This window comes from Talpa occidentalis, unplaced genomic scaffold (genome assembly GCF_014898055.3).
Source record: "Talpa occidentalis isolate TD23 unplaced genomic scaffold, MPIMG_talOcc4v2.1 talOcc4.11, whole genome shotgun sequence".
Lineage (NCBI taxonomy): Eukaryota > Metazoa > Chordata > Mammalia > Eulipotyphla > Talpidae > Talpa > Talpa occidentalis.
In genome coordinates this window covers 37,372,267-37,395,675 of record NW_023601104.1, presented here as the reverse complement: position 1 = coordinate 37,395,675, position 23,409 = coordinate 37,372,267, and the positions used below count along the sequence as shown (strand labels likewise).

The 23,409-nt window shown below is 49.1% G+C and overlaps 1 long non-coding RNA gene across 3 annotated transcripts in view; it reads left to right on the top strand.

Annotated features, from left to right (window-relative positions):
- LOC119238832 (uncharacterized) overlaps positions 1-23,409 on the top strand; it is a 66,262-nt gene extending 42,853 nt beyond the window's left edge. For 2 of the 3 annotated variants that reach the window (XR_008549434.1, XR_005123687.2), the window contains exon 5: positions 21,911-23,409. This is a non-coding gene — a long non-coding RNA (uncharacterized LOC119238832). Of the gene's footprint in view, positions 1-16,540; positions 16,782-21,910 lie in introns of those variants that run through there. The other variant, XR_005123688.1, reaches the window with a different exon arrangement.

Here is a 23,409-nt window from a genome sequence, read left to right as displayed (position 1 = left end):
TTCTTTTTTGTTGGGGAGCCTACAAAGTGGAGACCACAGTCTTCCTCAATGGCCACCATCCTGTTCAGTCACTCATTAACTCTGCAGACATTTCTGGGGTATCCTGAATGCCAGACCTCATGCTGGGTGTTGGAGTAATGGAGAGGAATCAAGGACTTCCCAGGCTGGGGGGGAGGCCCAGCTTCACCTAAGTGGAGTCACGGTTTTGGGGAAAAGAAACATAGATGAGGGAGTTAACTTGGAGGAGTTAGGGAGGGTTTTGCTGGGGAGGCAGGGTCTGAATTGGGCCTTGAAGGGTGAGTAGGGACTCACTGAGTTAAGTAGGTGTAGGGTAAATGAATTAATCAAGCTTTTCATGGCACTACCTTCTGTGGCTCTCACTGTGGCCTTGATCATGTTAACGCAAGAGGCGCGTGGGTGTGGGGCACGAGTGCCTGATTGTGGACAGCCGAGCATGGGTGTGTAACATGTGCAAGTGTGCACTCCTGGGCCTAGGAGGGGGGCTAAAAGGGCAGCGTCACCCTGGGGGAGGGGGCTCAAGTTGTTGTCTCCCTGCTGGCTTATTGCCCCTGCTTACCATTAAAACCTGTGAAGACACCAAGGGCTCCAAAATACTTTTTTTTTTCTTCATAGAAGAGCTGGGGTGTAGGCCAGAGGTATGAGAAGATTCACCAGATACGGAGTGGGGAGCAGAACAGATCTACTATTGAGGGGAGAAGCAGGTGAGACAGGAGAGGTCTGCTGTGCCATGTGTGGGTTAGCTCCCTGGCCGGGTGTCCCAGCAGTGTTGGGAGCGGCGCAGAATGAAGGAAAGACAATTCAAAGTCCAAGTAGAGAGAGGCCTACAGGGGCTTACAACTAAAGAAGTGCAGTCCCAGTCTATGGGCGGTCTCATATTTATTTAGAACCAGTTTCAGAGAAGATGGCAAGTACGTGGGGGAATGTACATGCATGGGGGTGTGTTATCATCTGGTACAAGATAGTGTGGAGTGACCAGGAGCTGTTGCTTGGGGGGGGCTCCATAGTTCCTGCTAATCAGACCATACTATCTCTAATCGTTATTCTTACCTAACTTTCTGCTCATCTTTACAAGTAAGGTATTCTAGTTGATCTTGCTAATCTGACCATGTCTGCCTGCTGTTTTCAGCAGATACTTAGCTCCTAGGCTATCTGGTAGATCCAGATGGTGAACCTACCCGGCCTGGGATGGTTGCAAAACAGAAGGAAAGGGTTGTCTAGGTCCAGAATCTGGCCACAGCACACCCCATTAATAGTCAGCAGATCAACTTTCTAAAATCCATGCTGATCCCTGAGAGTTCCTGCTCAAATTCAGCGCTGAAGGAGGCTCCCTCCCTGAGCTGAGCTGCCAGTTCTGGGTCCCTTTCAGACACCTGCACCTCCCAGAATCTTGGCCTGTGTTATACCCAGTGTCACCTTGGGGCTCAACACCAGAACCATGAGCCCAGTGGGGAGCCAAAAAACCTTGGAGCTTGAATCCTGGGTGTAAATGATAGGGGCCAGGGAGGAAGGACACCATACCTAGTACAGGAATCTGTACAGACACGCACAGCATAGGCCACATGCAAACACCATGTGATTAATCATCGACATTTCCAGTTATAAACACACCTGAATTTGGATGGAGGCACCACAGTTGTGAGATCTGGGGCAAACTGTCACCCTCTGTGAGCCTCATTTTCAGTGGCTGCTCTTGAAAGTTACAGGAGATCACTAAGATACAAGAAGCCTTGGGACAAAAGGGGTTGGATAAAAGCAGTTGTTTATGTCAAATGGATTGTAATTTGCCTGCGAAGTGGGGGTAGGGGGGAAGTTGTCTAGCTGGGAAACCCAGCCAGCCCATCAGGGGACTAGCCAGGATTTCTACGCAATGGAGCTGGAACCCAGTAATAAGAGGCTACACTGGAAAGGACCCCAGAGACCCTAGTCCAGTTCCCAGGGTCCAGGCTTGGGGTGGGTTTCCTAAGGCAATTTTCCCTTCAAGCTACTCCTTCCCAGACTTTCTGTATTAGCATGAGAATGGGCACCACTGAGATCCCAGGGTCCCTAGGTATTTGAATTCCAAAGAGCTCCCTCTCTTCCCTCAAAGTCCTTGCTGTGGAGCTGGGAGGCTGGGCTGGGATAGAGAGGCCACTACATGAGGGGCAAGAGAGGCCCCTCCACCAGAGGACAGCAGCCCTGGGCTCCTACCCTCCTCTGCTCTCCCTCCAAGGCCCCTTTCGGGCTTCTTTTGGGTTGGCCTGAGAGCCCCATAAAACCAATCCAAGCTGTTCTTGCCTCCCTCCACCTCCCACCCCCAGAGCCTCAGTTGTATGTAGGGGGTACTTTTAGTTTGAAAAGCATATTTCATATAATTAGCGCTTTGATTTGTTTTGGGGCCTCAACCTTTTATTTCTCTGACATTTTCAATCCTATATTACTAAAGGCAGGCATTTGAGATTTGTATGCTCATCACAAGGGAACCTGGAATTTTTTAAAGCTGAAAAACACTGCTCAATGGGATTAATAATAATAACCATAATAATAGCTAACAGTGGTGAGCATTTGCCCCGTGCCAGTATTATGTTAAGCAATTTACATATATTTATCTTTTCCTATCCTCACAACAACCTTATGTATACTGTTACACACCCCATTTTACAGATAAGGCCACAAAGGCTTAGTAAGTGACCCCGTACTATGAAACTGTGTGCTCCAGGGGACCACAATGCCAGGGCAGCTCCCCACGCTTCCAGCTGCCGTTCTGGAAGGGACGAGCACCAAGGGGGTGGATGGTGTTCAGACCCCTGGATGGACTTGGCACTATATCAAGCAGAAGCTCTCGCTCAGGCCCCTCTCCACAGCCCTGCTCTGGAGGTGCCTACCTCTGAGACAATGGATGGGCATCAGGCTAATCAACACCCTCAGAGATGGGTGTGCAACCTTGGGACTTAGAGCCCACAGTCAGCATCTCCATTAGACTGAGCTTGATGAAATTTCCAAGGGAAGGGCAGAGGACTCAGGGAGCAGGAAAACAAAACAAAACAAAACAAAATCCCCAGCACCCAGCACCACCCCCAAGAAAAAACCTAGGCTGCTGGTTCTGCCCAGCTCCTTCTCCCTTTCCCCTTGAGGTCTTGCCCAGACACATTGACACCTTCTTTCTCTCCTGCCCACCCATCCTCCCTGCTCACTGACAGCCAAGAACACACAGAGAGCTCCCACCATACTGCAAAGGATAGAAGGAAACCTAAGGGGTGGCCTCCATGCAGGCCCCCTGGGAAGCAAACCCACCACCCGCCTGCAGGCCCTCCCAGATGATGCTGTCAACTGCTTCTGCTTCCATCAGGATCCCATCATACACACCAGCAGCCCTCAAAACTTGAGGAAGTTTTGTCACTTCCTCATCCAAGAGTCCCAGGATCTCTGTATGCTCTAAGAGAGGCTGACCACATCTTCCTGGAATGACCCACAGGGCTGGGATGACCCACAGAGCAAATGCTAACAAGGGACTTCAGGGCAAGTGAGCCAGGTGATCTGGGTGTCACATCAGGGCCATGGCTGCCAGGGGCCCACTGTAAATCAGGGTACAAAGTCTTCACCTGAGCCCACAGAGGGTGGAGTTGAGGGTGGGGGTGGGGGCAGGCTGGGTGCTGGGGGACCTAGGGAGCAGCGGCTTTGCCAGCCTTTTCATCTGCTTCTCATTATCTCTCCCCCTGCCTGAGAAGGTAATTAAGTCTTCCTCCCATCAAAGGCTGAGGGCTGGCTTCACCCCAAGGCCTAGCTCACTTGGAAGGGAGATAATGAGCACTCTCACCAGGCCCAGGGAGGGCATAGGAACCCAGCCCCTGCCCTGCCTCCCCATCTCATGCGCGCCCGCGCGCGCGCGCTCTCTCTCTCTCTCTCTCTCTCTCTCTCTCTCTCTCTCTCTCTCACACACACACACACACACACACACAGAGGGTTTGAAATCTCCATTAGCACTCAGGGATGAGGAGGAAAGCCCACCTCTAGGGTGTCCTGATGGCCAAGAATGTGAGCTGTGAGCTGTGTCCTGGGCCTCTGGGGTTTGGGGGTAGGGTGCAAGTTTTCTCTAGGATATCATAGAGAAACCACAAATTCCTACAAGAAGGGTGAAGGTAAAGCTGGCAGGGCTCCTTCTGCTTGAACCCTCAGCTGTGCTGCACTTGGGGGTGCATTATTTCACTTAGTGAAAACCTCACCACAAGTCTTTTGAGGTAGAGCCTTGTTATTCCTTTATTGTTTCCAGAGATGCTTGGAGAGGTTAAACACCTTGCCCAGTTACACAGTATAGACAGGAAGACTTCCTGGAGAAGTGGCTTCTGCAGGATGGGCAGATGGCAGAAAAACCACGTGTGGGTGGAGTCCTGGAGGTGATGGGAGTCACTGAATGTTGGTTTAGAGCTGTGCTGTGAGGTAGAGAAAAATGGCCAGTACACCGCAGTGCCAGGACCTCAAAAGTCCACATTATTGGCTCTCATTCAACAGAGGAGGTGCTTCCTGGAGCCCAGTGTGGGGAACTCTGGCAGGGGTAAGGCCCTTGGTGACCTCAGGAGGCAAGCTGCCCTGATACTTGACATGACACAATAGGGATCAGCCACACTCTCTAAACCTCAGTTTTCTCATTGATGAAATGGAATGCCAATGATGCCTACCTCATGGGGCTGAGGGGATTAAGTGACATGATGTTTATGTCAGAACAAAATTGCTCTGTGTTGCCACAGGTTTCTTCCAGCCAAAGTAGCATCTGTATGGGCTCCCTGCCTTTTGGGTGAGTTCTCAAATCCTGGGCATGAACACATTTCATGGGAGGGTTTCAGACCAATATCCAACCTTCAAGTAGTAAGTAACTTGCTCAGAGTAGATATTTAATGACCCTTAATCTTCTGGATGATGGGGAGCTAGGCCATACATTGCAAGGTTCCATACTAAGTTCCCAAACGCTATCCATAGGTTATCTTCCCCAGTCTCCTTCCTGTCACCTCCAGATGACTGGGTGGGAATATGAATAGCTCAGGACAGCTCTCCCTTCCTGCCCAGAATTGCCTTCTTGTGCCAGTGGGTCAGATTGGCAGGCTGGACGAGAAAATGTTTGGGGCCATGGAGACCTGATTTGTAATTCCACCATTAGCACTTGGCTCTGGGCCTGGCAGGCCCTTCTCAACCTATCAATCCCCTCTGGGCACCTTATTACTCATAACAGCTGTCTCAAGCCATGGTTTGTTAGCTCCCTTCTAACCAAAAGATCTCTGGGCAAGAGCAGGTTTGGGTGGTGGGAGGGCAAAGGGTTAGTGTCAAGGGATGGGAAAGAAAGCCAAGAAACGGTAAGCATGGATAACCATGAGGCTGGGCACTCATCTCAAATTCAAACACCAGGGCCCCTTGCCCTGCCCTGCAGCCAGAGAGAGTGCATGGTCACTATACCATTGCAGAAGACCCGGGAAGATGGACCCAAAAGCATCACACACACACACACACGTCCATGCATATAGGGAAACCTTCCTGGCTAGTTCTGGGTTAGGCAAGATCCTATTCTCCCACTAGAGAAGGGAGAGAGAATGGGAGCTGAGGCCTGTATCCCAGGCAGGACCTCACTCAGCTAAGACTTACTTTTTCTGGAAAATACAGAGATTTTCTGGTTTTGTGTGATCAGCATGTTTAGTCCTGAAGCTGGTGAGAGTCCCAGGCAGGGCTGAGCCCTATGACTTGAGATTGGAGGGTTGAGCTGCCATTGCTCACCTGAGGAAGTCACCTGACTTCATTGTGATCAGCCCGCACAGCTGCCTGGTGGCGAATGGGGATGGGCAAGGGCTGGATCAGATGTGTGGAAGGTCCTATGCTGAGGTGAGACAGGCCTGGACTTGGTGGAAGGTGAATGATAGGACAGAAATAGGACTTTATTTATTTTTTTTTTTTACCCAAGCACTTTGGTTTCAAGCAGATGCTACCACCAGGTGTCACTAAAAGCCCAGAGAGGTTGACTGACTTGCCCAAGGTCACACAGGCCGTCTGAGGTCCAGCCCTGGACACAGCTCACCAGCCCCAGAGAGGATCGGTTCTGTCTGAGATTGGGTGGGGAATCATGGGGAATCTCGAGGAGACTTCCCCAGTCTCGAGGAGACTTCCCCAGCCTTTCCTAGTCATAATATCATAAGTGACTTCCTAGGCTCAGGGTTCTGAGGGGTAAGAAAGTGCCAGATAACATCCATGGGGGGAGGAGAGCTTAATAAGGGAGGTCAGGACAGGTTGGGGTCTCCAACACTAACACTGATAGAAGAGAAGAGACCAACCCCCTTATGCTACACCCAGTTTATAGTCTAACCCTGCTACTTCTACCCCTCTTGTCTGTTTTTCTAAGCTCCAAAGAAGCCTCAGAGTTGGTTAGCTGAAGAGGCTGGACTCATTCTGTTGGGGTTTTGAGGGTCTTATTGTCTGGGGTGCAAGACTGCCTCTCAAATACTCCCCTCCCCTCCAGGAAGGGCCAGCTATGGTCTTTTGCTCTCCTCCCTGCCTGGTCTTTGTGGAGGTTCATTTCCCCACTGGGCTTCCAGGCTCAGTCACTGGGCACAGCACAGCAGGGCAGTTATAACATTGGATGACTCCTCAAGAAAGCCGTATCTGGATCAGCCCCCTCCCACGTCCAGGGGGGCTGAGGGCTGTGTGTTTCCGTGTGAATGCTCTCCTGTAAGTTACTGCACTGCAGTTGACCAAAGTCCTCCACAACCCTCTTGCCCCAACCACCTTCCAGTGATTAGTTCGAGCTGGCCATTGACCCACTTCTACCCAATGAGATATAAGTAAAACTCTGGGTAGGGCTTCAAGGGTAGTCTACGGCATTCCTTATCCTCTCCATCTTCTTTCTGCTTGGAACATGAACATAGGTCTGGAGTTGCCACAGCCATCTTGCTATTTTGAAGCAACATACATGAAGATGGTAGAAGGAATGATGGCAGAAGCCTGCAGTCTGGAACCTAGTGCAACTTTCACAAGGACCCTATACTGCACACCCCTGAAATTCTTGCAATATATAACAAATCCCCTTCTGCCTCCCTAATGTTTTAGTTTATTTTTTTTTTTACTCACAGCCATATGTCTCCTTAATTGTCATATTTCCTTTCTCCAGCTTAGAAATGGTTGCCAGGTGGATAAAGACATCTTTCCTCTAAGCTTAGTGTTCATAGGGGATGTTGGGACCCTGAGCTTCCAAAGCACTATGAGTCTAGGACCTTCTTGGAGCAGCAAATGCCCTGGAAATTAGGCTGAGTGTTGAGTGTAATAACTTGACTAATAGACTGACGGAAGAACCGCATGGTCTCTGACTCCCTGTGTAACTGCATGTACATTTGTTACCCTCTGCACTCTTTTGCAGTTCCACCAACCCCTTGGTGAACTGCTATTTATCCTTCAAGACTTAGCCTATGGCACCCCTTCTAAGGAATCACTGCCATCTCCTTCACTGCACCCCTTAGGTTTGATTAGACCTTTTCCTTCATGCCCCACAACATCCTGGACCACTTTTAGCACTGGATTTATCACCAAAAATGTGACATTTTATGCAATGCCAAACCCCGCTCACCAGACAAGGTGTCTTGTGAGCTTTGGGCACATATTGTAGGTGTTCCAGTCATTCAGTGAGCCATTGTTCATTTGCCCATTTGTTTCAGGGTTTATTGAACACCCCTTGAGATCCCAATGCCATGCAGAGCAGCTTTGCTGTGTCAAGTGTCACAGGGAATAGAACATCTTTACATAGGGGATCCTTGGGCATCATTCCCAGAAAGCTAGACTAAGGGATGGGTATTTCCATCCACAGGCCTAGCTCCTAACAACTTCATAGAGCAGGAAGAGAATGTAAGCCTGGAGCCAAGATAATAAAGTAGGTTCTGCTCCTAAACCCCTCACCGCTTACCCCCACCCAGACCTGTTGTCTAGTAAGGAAAGAGAATCAAGTCCAAAATGTTGAGTGAACTACAAAACAGGTACCCACATTTCCTAAGCTGGAGAGCTGGAGAGGTGATTATGGGGGAATCCCTCAGAGTTTGCAATTAAAATCACCTCCTCCAGGACTCAGATTTGGGAGCTGGGGACTCAGATTTGGGAGCTGGCGATCAGGAGGAAGCAGGGATAGGGACACTCACTGTGATTGCAACCATCTGGTCTGGAAAGGAAAACCCATAAAATACTCACCCTTTTTGCTCTTCTTTATACTTGTTCCCTTTCTCTCCCTCTGTAAGCGTCACCAACCTGAATACCAGCCAGGTGCTCATTGGGCCCACTGATGAGGATGTCCTGGTGCTCTGATCCCTCTGGCTCTCCAGGTAGTCTGAGACCTTAGACAGTTCCTCCAGCCTCAAGCGTCACCCTTTCCAGGCCTTCCTGCCCCAATCCATGTGTCTGGCATTTCAGAAGAACTCGGCTCCCACTCAAGGTGGTGGCACTGACACCCATCCTGGCCTCTTAGCTTCTGTGGGGGGAGGAGAATACTCCTGGACACCCACATGCAGTGCCAGGAGAACTGGCATGCTCTAAGCCTAGAGTGGATATGCTGCTGGGTTACTACACACAGTAAGTAGGCTTGGTTACTCTACCAAATTGTTATTATCTTCTTAAAGGAAAGGAAGTATATCAAAACTGACATGAGAAGAAATAGAAAACAGAAATGCTTCTAAAACTCCCAAAGAAATCAAATTTATAATCAAAACTCTTCTCACAGAGAAAATTCCATCCCTAGATGGCTTTCCTGGTAAATCCTGACTAACATTTAAGGAAAAACAAATAAACCTTTTTACACAAAATCTTCAAAATAATAGAACAAAAGAGGAAATTCTTCCTAAGTCATTTTATGAGGTCAACATAACCTGGACACTTCCACTCCCACATCTGTGAGGATAATAACAGGTAGTGCCAACCTCAGAGATAGGGAGTAGGACTAGGATTAAAGGGGTTATATGTAGAGCCCTGAGCATGATTCTTGCTACCTAGCATGCACTCAGCATGTGGTCATTGTTTCTACCTGGCCAAGCCTGGTTTCAGCCCTAGGCTGTGCCTGATCTGCACCATGCTGAGTTCAGAACAGCATCCCTTACATGAAGAAAGAGCAAAAGATGGCTGAATAACAGCCACTTAGCAACCTTAGTCTCATTCAAACCTCCCCAAAACTCTTCAAGGTGGATGTATCACCCTCCTTGTGCAGATAAGAAAGCTTTGGCTCAGGGAATCTATGATGGACTGTGCAAAGTCATATTCAGGCCTGTCTGAAAATAAGCTCATGTTTCCCTGAGTCTTGCTATTTTGGAAGCCACAGCAGTGGTGCTTTCTGACCTTGGGCTAAGCTGTTGTTGAACTTAAAGATCCCCATCTGTAAAATGGGTTCTCGAAGTTGAAAAACAGATGAAGTGCAAGGAGTCTTCCAGCAAAACCTGCCGTGTGGTTTGAAAAGTTCCCATGAATCAGACTACCTGGACTGCAGACTTGGACCTTCCCAAAGGTCACCACATGCTCCAGCCCTCACATGGCTCTGCTCCTGGCAAAGGGAGGTGGTCACCAGGGCAGAAACATTCTTCTTGTGCCCAATGTTTTTATTATGCAAGTAATACACAAATGCTTTCTTGCTGCTATAAAAGCTTAACCAATTCAGAACTGTGTTGAACAACAAGGGAACATGCCCCCTTTACCCGGCCTGTACTCCCCTCCCCAGCCAGAGATGGGTACTCTTCAAACAGCAGGATGCAGTCCTTCTGGATCCACTTCTGTGCATTTGCTCTCATATACATATACACATAATGTCTCCAAGTTGATTTATACTCAGCCACAATCACCCTGCATATATTGTTCTGCAACTTCTTTTTCACTTCATAATCCCTCATATTATTTATACCTTCTACTTCCTGAAGGATCCAAGAAGGTAACCCCTGAGGAGGTTTACCAGGGTTCCAGGGGGCAGGGTGGGGAGCCGTGGGGAGAGCGTGGGCCCTGGAGTAACTGCGCTGGACTGGCATCCTGCGCTGTCACCTGCACCTGGGGCACTTGGGCCAGGCCTGAAACCCTCAGAACCCCACTTTCCTCATGTGAGAAGGGGATAGTCAGTCAGGGTATCCCATCATCTCAGCTCTCCAGCCTGCCCAAGGCTTTGAGAACCAGGGCCTAAGTGGCATGGAGGCCAGAAGTCCTTAGAGCTCAGACTTTTCCCCTGACCCCAAAAAAAAGGGAATCAGGAAAAGCGGCAGAAGGGCACACGTGGGAGCCCAGCCTTGCTGCTCTGTGTCCGCGTTGCATGTTGTGCTGGGTCTCCAGCCACACTGGACATTCTGACAGGGCGGCTGGGTCTCTGCTCCTCTATATACCACAGCCTGGCAGTGGGGAGAAGCAGGGAAAGTGGAGAGCAGCACTGCATTCCCATCATTGAATGCTTCCAAATCCCTTCCTTCACTTCTGAGACCTGTTGGAAACTTCTCCCTGCTTAGAAATGGGGAAACTGAGGAAGAGGAAAAATTGGGAAACTTTGAGGACAAAAGCCTAAATATGCTGGGCTCTAGACATCTGCGGGCCCAGCCTCCTCACTTAACTCTGTGAAACAACCCCAAGAGGACCGGGCATGTAGACAGTTCTGGTATACAATTAGCATAATAAATGTTCACTATATTGGGACCCAATGTTTTTGTTAACTCTAGTCTGTGACCTAGGGATTATGGCTTCCCATGTTATAGGCCAGGAAGCTTGGGTTGCTTTCTCAAGGCAGCACTAAGAGGAGCCAGAGTGAGAGCTGTGTGAGTCTCTCCCAACCTGCTCCCCAGTGCTGCCAGTCCACATGAAACGCCCTCTCATGTCCCAGCACCTCCCCCGCCAGCCTCATCTTCCTCCTCCTTGAGCAGCAGCTCCCATAGGTGGCTCTACCCAACATCCCGTGCCCCCGTGCTCCACCCTGACATTTAGGAGCCCTGAACTTGCTGACCATGGCAAGCCTGTCTTCTCCCCCAGACCATGAGTCCTCGAGGAAAATGTCTGTTTCTGATTCATCTCTGCATGCCCCTTCCAGCACAGGGCCTGGCACATTGTAAGCAAATGTGGATATTGGTGGAAGGAAAGAAGGGAGGGAAAGAGGAAACAATTCCAAAGTCTTCTCTCTCGTAGCCTCTTTTGACTGTCAGGGTCAGGAGACAAGGCCTCTAAGTTTTATACCAAATTTGATCTCCTTCCCACTTCTCATTGCCACTGCTACTTCCCTATTTCCCAGTCTCCCTCTCCCACATGTTCCCCACTGCCAAAGGCCATTGCCCCTCCCTGCTTTACATGCCACACTGCCCACAGCTCTCAGGAACTGCCCTACCAACCTCACTGCAACGAGGGCCCAGGCTCTCCACCCCAGGTCATGTACCTTGAACAAGTGATAAGGCCTTCACCGCAGACCAGCAGGGAAAGGGCTTGGATGCCAGGCCTTGCCTGGACTTCAAAGTAACTGAGAAAGTGGCATCAGGGCCTCCATCAGGGTCACCCTCCTGCTCTCTGTGAGCCCTTGTGATCCATGCCTCTCTCCAAGGTGGGCAGAGGGCTGGGGAGACTCCTAGTCTTGTTAGCCAGAGTATTGTAGTTGGGGAGGACAGCGTTTCCATGGATACAAGCCATGGGAGCTGCTGGGAGATGAGGCCATGGTGTACACAGACACAGATCCATGCGGACCTGGAAGAAAAATAGCAACAGATTTGCTGAGTCATTGGCCCCACATATTTATAGTCTCTGGCAAAGGCAGACCTGCCTATCAGAGACTAATAATACTGCAGCAGCGTGTTAATTGCAAAGACGGAGTCTTCAAGCATCCATTCAGACACCCGAGACTGCTCCTTGAATAAAAAGTGGGGCCCTCACAATGAGAGCCAGCGTGCATGCAAGTGTGGTTAGGAGTGTATGTGCGTGCAGGTATGTGGGACCCAGCTCTGGCAGATTAAGAAAGTTCAAGTATCACATCAACCAGGCTGAAACAACCCCATAGCAGTGTTACAAAGGACTCTTCAATCACCTAAGGAGATCTAGGACTCGGTCTGTAAGCAGAGGGGAGAGGAGAGGAGAGGAGGCTGGTGGCTCTCTCTGGGGATGGAGAAGGGTGGGGGGCAGGTGCTGGGGTACAGCTCTGAGACTATCGTCCTACAGCCTGTGGGGATAGCCCTGGTACTCCAGCTCTGGACAGTCAGTTAGAAGGGAAAAAAAGACCCCACCTTCTCAGATCATCCTTAGTGGGCCACACAACACACCACAGATCACATAGGGACTGCAATAAGGGAACCTGGGGGCCATCCTAAATATCAGCCTAGGGCCAAAGTCAATTCTGAAGGAGAGTCTTTGGATTCTTATCTCTGGACCCAGAGGTCTCACCTGGCTCTGAATCAGGCCAATCAAGTCCTTGCCTCCTACAGCTTCCACTAAAACTGCCAGAAGCACTGCCTTACACTGGCATTAGCTGTGTTCTTGTCCATAGCCTTGCCATTCTGGGGGTTCCACAGAGACTGGGGCAACAGCACTTGGCACCTGGAAGAGAAGGTCCTTTGCAAAACCTGGTGATGAGAAACCAGATCCCTCTAGTTCTTTGAAGGCAGTTCTCAGGTCCCCTAGAATCTTCTGAACTCCAAGCCAAACACTGCCCAGGTAGGGGTTCATGTCTCTGCCTTGGCTCTGCTTCGTTTGGGAAGTGCTCTTTCTTACACATCACCCCCTGCCCCCCTCCCCAAACACACACACAGGAAGCAGAGGGCAGAAGATTGGGGCCTGAAGCTGTACCTACCTACATACCCCATACACATCTGCCCTCAAGAAAAAGGAGGGCAAGGATTACAGAGTCCAGCTTTCCCTTGCTTCAGCTGGAAAATGGCCCCCAGGCCTCTGAACCCTGACTCTGAGGACAGAAGCCACATTCTTCCCCTGGTGAGAACAGAGGGTGGTGGCTTCCAGGAACCCACAAGGAACAGCAAAGTGAATTGCATTCATTGCCTCAATTTCTCCCACCCCAGCCCCCCAAACAGCTCAATCCTTCGTGACTGAGTTGTCAGTATTCTAAGGAAGAGAGGCAGGGAGGGAGGAGGGGGGAGGAAGGACGTTCTTACAGTTCTCACTTCTCTTCAAGAGAAGGTTGACTCAAGAGCTCTTATTAATAGTAAATTAAATAGTGTGGTTATTTTGAATAATAAAGAGCTCTCCTGTTCCAAGTTTCCACTGTCCTCTCTCCAGGGAAATACCTGCTGTGGCCTGAGCTGTGGCAGGCAGTGATGGGCATTTGTACAAGACTATAAATATGGGAGGCTATTGTAAGATGAAGCTGAGGCTCCTGTTGTGCCCTGTCACAGGCTGTCATAGCCCCCCAAGAATGCTTCCTCTGTCCCAGTTCCAAATGCGGGGAGATGACAGGCTCAGGTGCCCCAGATGTCCTCCGGGACCCCACCATGGAGTCCAGTCTTTGTTTCCTGGGGGTGGGAACATGGTCAATAGTGTCCCTCCTGGCAGAAAGTGGCTTGCCCACTTGCTAGTTGGACAAGTCATGAACTGATCAGTTCCCTCATCTGTAAGATGGGCATGAAAATAGTATCTGCCCCATGTGGTTGGTAGAAGGATTAAAGTGAATATGAATAAATCTGTTATTATTTATATGAAATTAACATACATTGTGGGCTTATAACTGTGCGCAATTGTGCTTATAACTAAGCATAATTTAAAGGTTTGTTAAATAAGTAAGAGTCTGCCAGGGTATTCAGAGTGTGGAGCCCAAACTCAGAAACTCTAGCTATCTGGGTCTATGTGACTGAAATTAGCACTCATTGCAGAGAGCTCCTTGGTTGACACAAGCCCAGGCTGAGGAAAGGTTCAACAACTTGATGCGCCACCCATGGGGACAAGGTGTGAGGTGACAGCTCTGGCCCAGCCTGCTCTGACCTGTAATTTATAAAATCTGCTAAGATTGGTTGAGCTTCTACTGTGTCAGACACTTGCTGAAGGCTTTACAGGCTGTCAGTCATTTCACCCCCAGCAGCACTGAGGTGGGCATTCTGTCCCCCAGATGAAGAAATGGAGGCTCTGGAGGTTAAATAACCTGCCCAAGATCACAAGGAGTGGAACTGGAATTTGAACCCAGGCCTGCCCACCTCCACTGCACATCTGACCCAGTACCCTGTAGGTCATGTCACCTGATCACTCATCAGATTCTTATGCGTGACAGATGTGTTGTATAACTTAGGACTACTGCTGGGGTACAAAAGGGAGGAGGCAGGTCTGGGCTCCCCCGTACCACTCCTGGGTTTCTTCGCAGTCAAGTAGTCCTCCTTCTGATAGCAACGTCTACAGAGAGGTGAAAACTCTAACTGGCCAACTAGTGGCCAGGAGAATGGTTGGGAGGCGGGGGGAGCAGATAGTTGAAAATGGATCTTGTCAATATTGGGGTGAAGAAACCCCAGCAGGAGCAAGGTTCAAGCCTGAGACCCCATGGAGAGGCAGAGGTAGTAGAACTGTTGCCAGACCTAGATTTGGTGGCAGCCCCTGGGATGTGCAGGAAACCCTGGGGACATGGCCCATCAATGCTCCTCTGGCTCTCTCCCTCCCCTCTATCCCCAGTCATGTGGTCCCTCCTGGGCCCACTTGGCTTCTCCTCCCTGCATCTCCAAAGGCAGCAACTTTTGGGGGAACACTCTCCCCTGGGGCCCCCATGCTGTGCTCAGCCATTGATTATGAGGAGGAAACAAGGCCGAATGCATTTTCTAAAGAGGCTCCAGGGAGCTGCCACTGCCAGCAAGACCAGCATTGAGGGCCTCTCAACACCTACCACTGTGGGAGCCTGGACTGTATGCCCTGGGGGTTCACTGACCAGGGATGGGGATCCAAGCAGGGTGCATTCATGAATGTGAACTCAGGAACAGGTTCACAGATGTCTTTAGGGTGAGCTCAACCTAGGGTTGACAGAGGAGCACTGGTTGTGGTGCAGGGCCTGCACTGGGAGATGGGCCCCAGATAGACCAGGCTGGTCCTCAGACTCCCAGAGCACCTGGGAATAGATGGGCATGTGGAAACGACCTTCCACCTGTAAGTGCCGGAAGGGTTCATGAGACCAGGGGCAGTGGTATCTGGGAGGGGCTACTAAGCCAGCCTGCGGGGTACAAGAAACCTTCCAGAAGAAACAGTCCTACCTGGGGAAGAGGGGTAGGGAGGGCTTTCCAGGCAGGGGGAAATCATGAGGAGGCTGAGGAGCACAGAAAAAGATACAAGTTTGCCACTTGCCAGGATTTCCACTTTGTTAGAGGGGAGATTATGTAGTGATGGGGGGAGAAGTTTGGAAGTAGTTCGATTGTGAAGACTTAGATAGCAAACCTAGAACCTTAGTTTTCTGCTCAAGGCAATGAGGAGCTACTGAGGAAGTCATCCAGTCTATCAGACTTTGAAAAGATCACTCTGAGCCCAATGACACCCCATGCACCTCTCGAAAGCCTCCGCTCAAGCCCCTAGGTATCATGGCGGTTCTGGGGCCAGAGTGTGAGCTCACTGCCATGGGGCACGCTGTTCAGCCAGATTTCTCTCAGGCAACAGATCTCCCCATTCACAGATGGCTACATTACAAATGCAACAGGGTAAGATGATTACATATCAGAAAACCAATCCATATAATTAATCATGTCAATTACTAGAAAGGAAAAGTTACGTGACAATCTTAACAGACACCAAAACACGTTTGATGGAACTGAACATCCATTTTGTTGAAAACTCTTAGTAAAATAAAAATAAGAGAACATTTACTTGACATAATAAAAAACTATATATCTGCAACCAACAGTCAACATTATTCTTAGCAATAAAACACTAGCAATTGGTTCTCCTATTTAAGTCAAAGTGGCACAAGAATGCCTGCTAATGCCACAATTAATTTACATTGTTCTGGAAGTTCTAGCCAATACAATAGTGCATTAAAAAGTAAAAACAAAAGGAAGGAGAAATTTGGATAAGAGAAATTGCTATCATTATTTGTTCATTGAAAAACTAACGAGATTTTTGAAAGAGGTTAGTAAAAGGACCAATATCAAATGAAATGCATTTTAAAAATCCAGTTGGAAAACAAAAGAAGGAAAAGATGTCCCCGATGTGGGCATTTCAGTATTCGCCACACCCAGAGCAAATGGAGTGAGCAAGTACCCCAGGGAACACAAAGTTCAAGAACAAGCTCCAAGCACCAGGGGCCTGGGGCTGGAGGGGAGAAGGGAAGATGGGACTCAGGGTGGAGCCGAGGGGACAGAAAAAGAAGGAGTAGACTTCTGGAGCATCTCAGGACTGGCAACAGCAGATTTGGACTGGGAGAAGCCCTATTAGGGACTACCCAGTCCCTGGGCTGGTCCCCAGCAGCCCCGGACCAGCCCCAGACAACAGCTCAGGACCATCGATGGGGCAGTTATCGGTGCTTTGGAGCCTGGAGGCCCTGAGGGGCAGGACCCACCCTGGGTCTAGTGTGCTGGATACCAGGTAGGGGACTGCAGAACTTGATGGGGAATGTTCTTGTCTCTAGGGCACAGACTACCAGCAAGCAAGATGTGGGCTAAAAGTGTTCCTGAAGATTTGATGGGCTGATTACAAATTGCTCCTCTGGATACATTAAAACAGATTTCCCAAGAGAACCTGTCCGTGACAAAGAGGCACACCCAGCCAACCACTCCAAGACCCGTGGCTCACTCCCCAGCTCTCTTCCTCCAGGGTCCTGGGAAGGGTCAGTGTCTTACTTGGGATGAAAGAATGCTGTTGGAGGCACCCAGAAGGAGCTATACTGGCTACCTAGCTCCGAGGGCCCACTCTCACGAGGTCTCCCACTTTCCAGGGTGCGTGCATGGCCTGACACTCAGGTACAGCTCCTCTCAGATGCTGGTAACCTCTCGGCTGTCCAGCCCTCACCTTCAGGGAGACCCCACAACCCAAGGCATGACCTCTGGCCAACAATTCAGGGTAGCACACGCCCTTGACCCGGCCCCCATTCTTTTTTGTCCTCACTCATTGGCCCCATCTGCACTAAACATAATCGCTTTCCCCTCCCCTCAGTACTGCTGCCCCCACCCAGGGAAGGGACAGTCACCTCCTGGTGAGATGTCCCCATGTAGAGCGAGGCTTGGAGCAAGGAAGCTGCATTCTGGGGTGGGATTTTCAGCACTGGTACAAAGGCAGTTCGGTCACTGGATTACATAAGGGTCAAAGTATACCTCAAACCAGGGAATTCATGAGGGGCAATGCTTCAGATTCCTTGGGAAGCCAGGTTGAGCCAGTGGTGGGTAGGAGAGGAAGGGCGAGAGAGAGGAGGCAAATGGACATTGAGCACCTCCTTAGGCTTTATCTCTGATGTTCCATGGAATCTGCCACGTGGCCAGAGGCCTTATTTACACCTGGACTCCAACCCTGCTCACTTGGTCTCCACAGCCCAGATTCTCATGCAGTAGCCCCTGGCTGCTCCTTAGAAAACCAAGTTTTAAATAGCAAGCCCCCATTTCCAAATAGGTACTGACCTCCTTCTGCTTGCAAACCCACCCTGCTGTTGTATTTCACACCTGCCTTCACCTTCTCACCTGCCTTGACAGCTAGCATTAATGTTTCCTGTCACCTACGGGTGTTGTGTGACCATCCGGGTGTCCCTGGGAGGGGCCCCATTCAGCATCACACCCTCGGCAGAGAATTTTCCAGGTCGGACCGGGGTGGGGCTGGGAAGGGAAAGGAAAGCACAGATTTCTTTTTCAGACTCTGCTCCTGTCCCAGCCCCCACCCTGCCTTCTTCAAGCTCACTGATTATCTTGAGTCCCCTCTCCTAACTCCAGAGTCCAGGAGAAGATTCTGGGAGGTGGGTTTGTTTGGCCTAATTCACCAAGTTCCCCTGGCTCCTTGGTCTTGTCACCATGGAAACCTGTGAGGTCACCAGTATCACTAACATGGGAGGAAAAAATTGTTCCTCCCAAAGTGAGCCCCCACATGGCCTCAGTGGCTTCTGTGTAGGAGTGAGGAGAAGACCTAGCCTCCTCCTTAGGGATGGGTTAACCCCATGATGCCCAAGATGCAGGTGCCCAGACACAAGTCTCCACCTCCTTGAAGTTTCTCCAGCTCCTTGTGGGGGATGGGTTGGCGGGGAGGACCTGCAGCTTCTGTGCACTTACCATACAGGCCTCACGCTGCCCCTGGAGAAGCGGCCAAGTGTTCTTTCCCAGGCCCTGCTACTGGGTCGGTGCTTGTCTCACAGACTCAGATTGCTGCTGGGTGGCAGGGAGTGGGGTCAGAGAGGGAGCCAGAGTACTGGACCATTGCTCTAGACTCACTCCCTCTCAATCAAGGTCAAAAGCAGGGATTCCCAGCGGGGCTGACGCAGAGTGAAGGACGTCCCAAGCCCTCCCCATGCTGCCAGCTGACCTGCAATGCCTGCTCGTACTCCAAAGGAGTGGGTGTACCTGTCTGCTCCCCTCTGAGACCAGCAGTGTAGCCAATAGCTCAGCTCTCCTCTCCTCCTCTGTCCTTAGCAACTCAGCTTTGGCCCCTCTTTCTCCCAAGGTCCAAAAATATCTCAGCCCTGCCCTTCTCTTGCCACATTTAAGACCCTTCCAGCACCCACTATCCTCACTGTTCTAAGCACTAGACCATGCTATTTCCCATAGCCAAGGCCTCTGGCCCCTATTTAACCCTGTCTTGTGTTCTTCGTCATTACTTTGTTTCACCTTCATCTTTGTACTCCAGAACTATCACCAGGAACTTCTCCAATATTCCACTACCACTGCCTTCACCACTACCATCCCCGCTGTGAGTTTTACCAGTGCCCTTTCTATCACTGCATTGCTTCTCCCCACCATCATCAAATACCAGCACTCTCAGGGCTACCCCATAGTCAATGGCAACACCACCATGGCCATCTCGTTGCCATTGCCATTCTAAGCAACATCATAGCTCACTACCACCACCATCATCCCTATGGTCACCACAGTAACCAGCACCCTACTATCAATACCACACCATCTCTATCATTGGCATTGGCACCCCATTACCACCACTGTTCCCTTCACCATCCCAAGTATGTGATCACTCTTCGTCACCAACCCTACCACTGCACTCATCACCGTCATGTGAAGGAAAATGATGTCTGCTGCCATAAAATCAATTAATCAATCAATTAATTTCAAATCCTTCCAAGGAAGCAGTGGGAGAACCCACATAGGGAAGAAGCAGCTGGATCACATGACCTCCATTCTTGTCCCTGCGATGCTTCATCATTTAGGGAAAACTCGCACCAGTTGACATTGTTGCCACCAAAGTAAGCACAGGGTCTCTTTCTGTACTTCCTCAAGGCACAGTTGAGACAAAGCTAGAACATGTGTAGTAAACGGGATAGTAATAGAAGCTGCTGATGAGAGTATAAATTGACACAAACTTTCTGAAGAGTGGTAGTTTAACAGTACAACAAAGGCCGTTGGAAAGTGCATTCTCAGAAATTCTACCTTTAAGAAACTATCTTAAGGAAATAATTAAATAACTGTGCAAAGATGATGTGTGGGTGTTATAATAACAAAAATTAGAAACCACCTAACTGTACTAAAAAAGAGATGGTATTTAAAGAAATCTATGGACCAATAGGCAGCCATAAAAATAGAAAATATGGATTTATCTGTTTACATAAAATATTCTGACTATTGTTAATGAGCGAAGCAGGTTTCATATCAGCATTTATAGATAATCTCCTGTTTCCAAAGATATGAATGTGTTCATGAAACAGGTAAAAATATATTAACAGATACATAATGGCTGCACACTACTCAGTATGAGACAAAGAGAGGAATTAATTTTGATCCTGAGGAAGATGGCAGAGAAAGATGATCCGAGAAGGAGAGGGAAAGGAAAGTCAGCTGAAGGGGAGAGAAGTCAAGGGGGGAGAAGGGGCGGGGGAGGAGAAAGCTCCCTGGTGGGGGCCAGGGGTACAGGAAGGCCTTTAAGAGCTTGGATCCCTGCTCTTTCTTAAAAGTTGCACATGTGGCTATAGTGTGAACTATTTCTTCTTCTCTACCACACCAAATTTTTGGTCTCTTCTACTAAATGCTCAGAGGTTCTAAATGAATGATTTTCCATCCACTGTGAAATGGGAGAAGGGGTTGAGTTTCTGGCCATGCTACCCCAAAGTGGTAGTAGTGGAGTAAATTATGGTTTTTATTTGTAATTTCTGATTTTCTAAGGTGAAGGTTAGAGGAAAAAACTGAGCTTCAAGGAGCATTTTTAGGGAAACACCACAGAGTCAGATAGAGCTAGATAATCTGAGTTTAAAAGTATGACTTCCACCCTCCCATACTGACCCAAGCTGCCTTTGCATTGTGGGTTCTGTCTCGATCACCCCCACACACCCAGGAACATCCATCTAAATGTCTCAGTACTTTGAAGACTGGTTTCAAGAGACTCACATACTGTGCAGACACAGGAAATCCCTACTCCAGTAACTAAACTTAGATCTCCTCATTCTGGTCTCTGCTCAAAGTATCCACTTCTGGTTACAATATGAATGATTTCCCTTGTCAGGGAATGTCCTGCCATTTACAAGAACTTCGGTCTGTGAGCTTTCACAAGGTAATATCTTAAGAGAAGACCCCAGCAATTCTAATAATTATACAAAAGATGCACAGGTGCTATAACAAAGTGATAATCACCTGCTGTGGTATCCCATCACCTCCATCACCGCCACGACCACCACCACCACTATCATCACTGTCGCCACCATCACCACCACCATTACCATCACTATTACCATCAACACCATCATCATCATCACCACCATAACCTCCAGCCTCCTTATCATCCAAGTACTGTACACTCATCCAACTCTGCCTGCATTTAGGGTCCTCTTGAGGTGGTCCAGAAAGGACACAAAGAAGAAGCAAGTAGGAGAAGGGCTGTTTTGTCCCCATCTTTTAATATGTTCCTGATCCACACAAACCCTGTGCAGTTCATTCACTTGGTATTCAATGGGAAAATGTAGCTGGTAATGAATTTGTTTTGCATTCAGTTGGATAACACTGTTAGTTATGAATTTATAATTTGCAGAGGGAAAAGGCTTTTTTTTCTTTGAGGCGTCAGAGAAGCTGTTGCTTACAAACTTGTAATTCACCGCTGCAAATCCATCTGTAAATGACACTATAGCAAGCTGAAAATCTCCCAGGCACGAGGAATACAGCTTCAGAATTAAATTGTGTGTTTGACAAGAACCTGCTGTTCTGTCCTGCCCCAGTCCCATTGGCCCCACCTTCCTCCAGAGTTCAGCCTCAGCCTTGCCAGTTTGGCTCCATCAGTTTGGCCCCCCTACCTTCACCCCCCTCCCACCAACCCAGTGCCAGCCTGTGCTCTCCTCCCACATCCAGAGGGAGGTCAATTGCTTGGCCAAGGCTGCACAGCATTCTGGGGGAAAGTACATACAGGCTTAGCATACATGGGCATAGCCTGGGTCTGTGACATAAACAAGGACCCCCACTGTCCACACTCCTGACTCTCTGAACTTTAGTTTCCCAATGACTGATGAGTTCCCAGTCACCTTAAAAGTGTTTCTCCAGATTTGTCAACCAGAGTGTGGACAGGTAGTGAATCTATCCAGGAACGTATTGCCCTAACTAGGGCTGAGCCCAGACATGGGAGTAAGAGGGTGGAGAGTTGACCAAAGGCCCAAAGGGGCAGAATTGGGTAGAGGCACTGGATCTGTGACTGCTCAGCCCACACAGACCACAGTGGGCCAAACTTCTTATGCTCAACTATTTCTAGGTTCTTGTATTTTATGTTTTTGTCTTATTTCCTTTTGGGTTTCCCTTAATTATTTGCTGGTCTTCGTTGTTTTTGTTTTGTTTTGTTTTTAGTAAATGTTACTTTAAAATATTTAACTTTAACTTAGGATGAAAATAAAAAGAAGACTCACTCCGTAGATGAAATGAAGAATGAAATTGGTGCCTGGTAGGAAAGTGACGCTGGGAATGAAACTGGGGGACTCATCAACAGAGAGTCAAGCAATAAACATTCCCAACATCCCTCCTCCCCATATGCCAGAAACTGAGCAAGAAGGCCTCGACACAGGAACAAATAGGACAGCTTTAGAGGCTTCCAGTCTAGCAGGCAGAGAAACCATTACACCAGCAGTTAGGCTGAGAGGTGATCTATACTTTGATAAAGGGAGTCTGTGTGTCATGGGCCTGATGACAGAGGCACCAAAATAGTCTAAGAGGGTTTAAGATGCAACCTACTCTTGATAAGCTGCGTGATCTCCAACAAGTTTAGCCATCCTGAACTCTTAGTTGTCAGACAGTAATTGCTGAGCACCTGTACTCTAGTCAATAAAGGGAATGTACATTCTAGCACAGAATGCAGATGTCACATTATTACAAATGATCAGGATACAGGATAGTCTAAGGGGGGATTCTGGGAAAGCTTTCTCAATGATTGAAATTTAAGCCAGGGCTACAGGGGTAAGCGGGAGTTAACTTGGTGAAGAAGGGTTAGAGGGCCCCTAGATAGAATGAACAGCATGTGCAAAGGTCCTTAGGCAAGAAGCTTGTGTGTCCAAGGCACTGAAAGAAGGTCAGTGTGAAGGAAGGGCAGAGTGGAAGGGGGGTCGTAAGGGAGTTTAAGCAACAGGAGCCAGACCACCAAGAGACTTGGAGACATAGCAAGAATTGGACTTTAGGAAATTGTGACTTTAGGAAAATGTGAAACAGATGCGGGATTTTAAGGAGAAGAACATGATTGAAAGTATCTTGAAACCTGTGACTGCTGTGGTGCAAATATCTTGGAGAAGACTGAATTGCACATAATGGGGAGCAGATTCATTGTCCAGGGGAGAGATGATGGTACCTCAAGCAGATGGGGTGGCCACAGAGATGGAGGGAAGGCAAATATTTAGGAGACAGAATGAGCAAACAAAGGTAGCTCCCACGTGGGAGGTTGAGTAGAACCTATAGAGGAAGACTCTCAGAGTCACTGTAAGGGTTGCTGATATAGGGGACATAGGGGGAAGACTTGTTTAAGAAATATCCTGAGTTCAGTTTTGAATCTGGGCTGCCACAGAGGCAGAGGATCCATGAATCTGGAACTTGGAGGGAATCCAGCCTGGAGGTTCATATTCAGGACAAGGAGCCATAGGTGGGGTAACTGCTAGCCACAAGAGGGCAGGAACAGAGGGGGGAGATGACAAGGACATACAACTGAGCCTTGAGCAACTCCAGTGTTCAGAGATGGGCAGGGTGGAATGCAGCAGTGAGCTTGCAGCCTGCAGAAATCCAGAAAGGCTTAACATCCCTGCAGCTGAAGAAAGAGAGGAGGTAGTCAGTACCACATGCAGTGGGGAACAACACAGGTCAGGACTTGTGGACTGAGCATCTTGGAGGTCACCTGTGACCT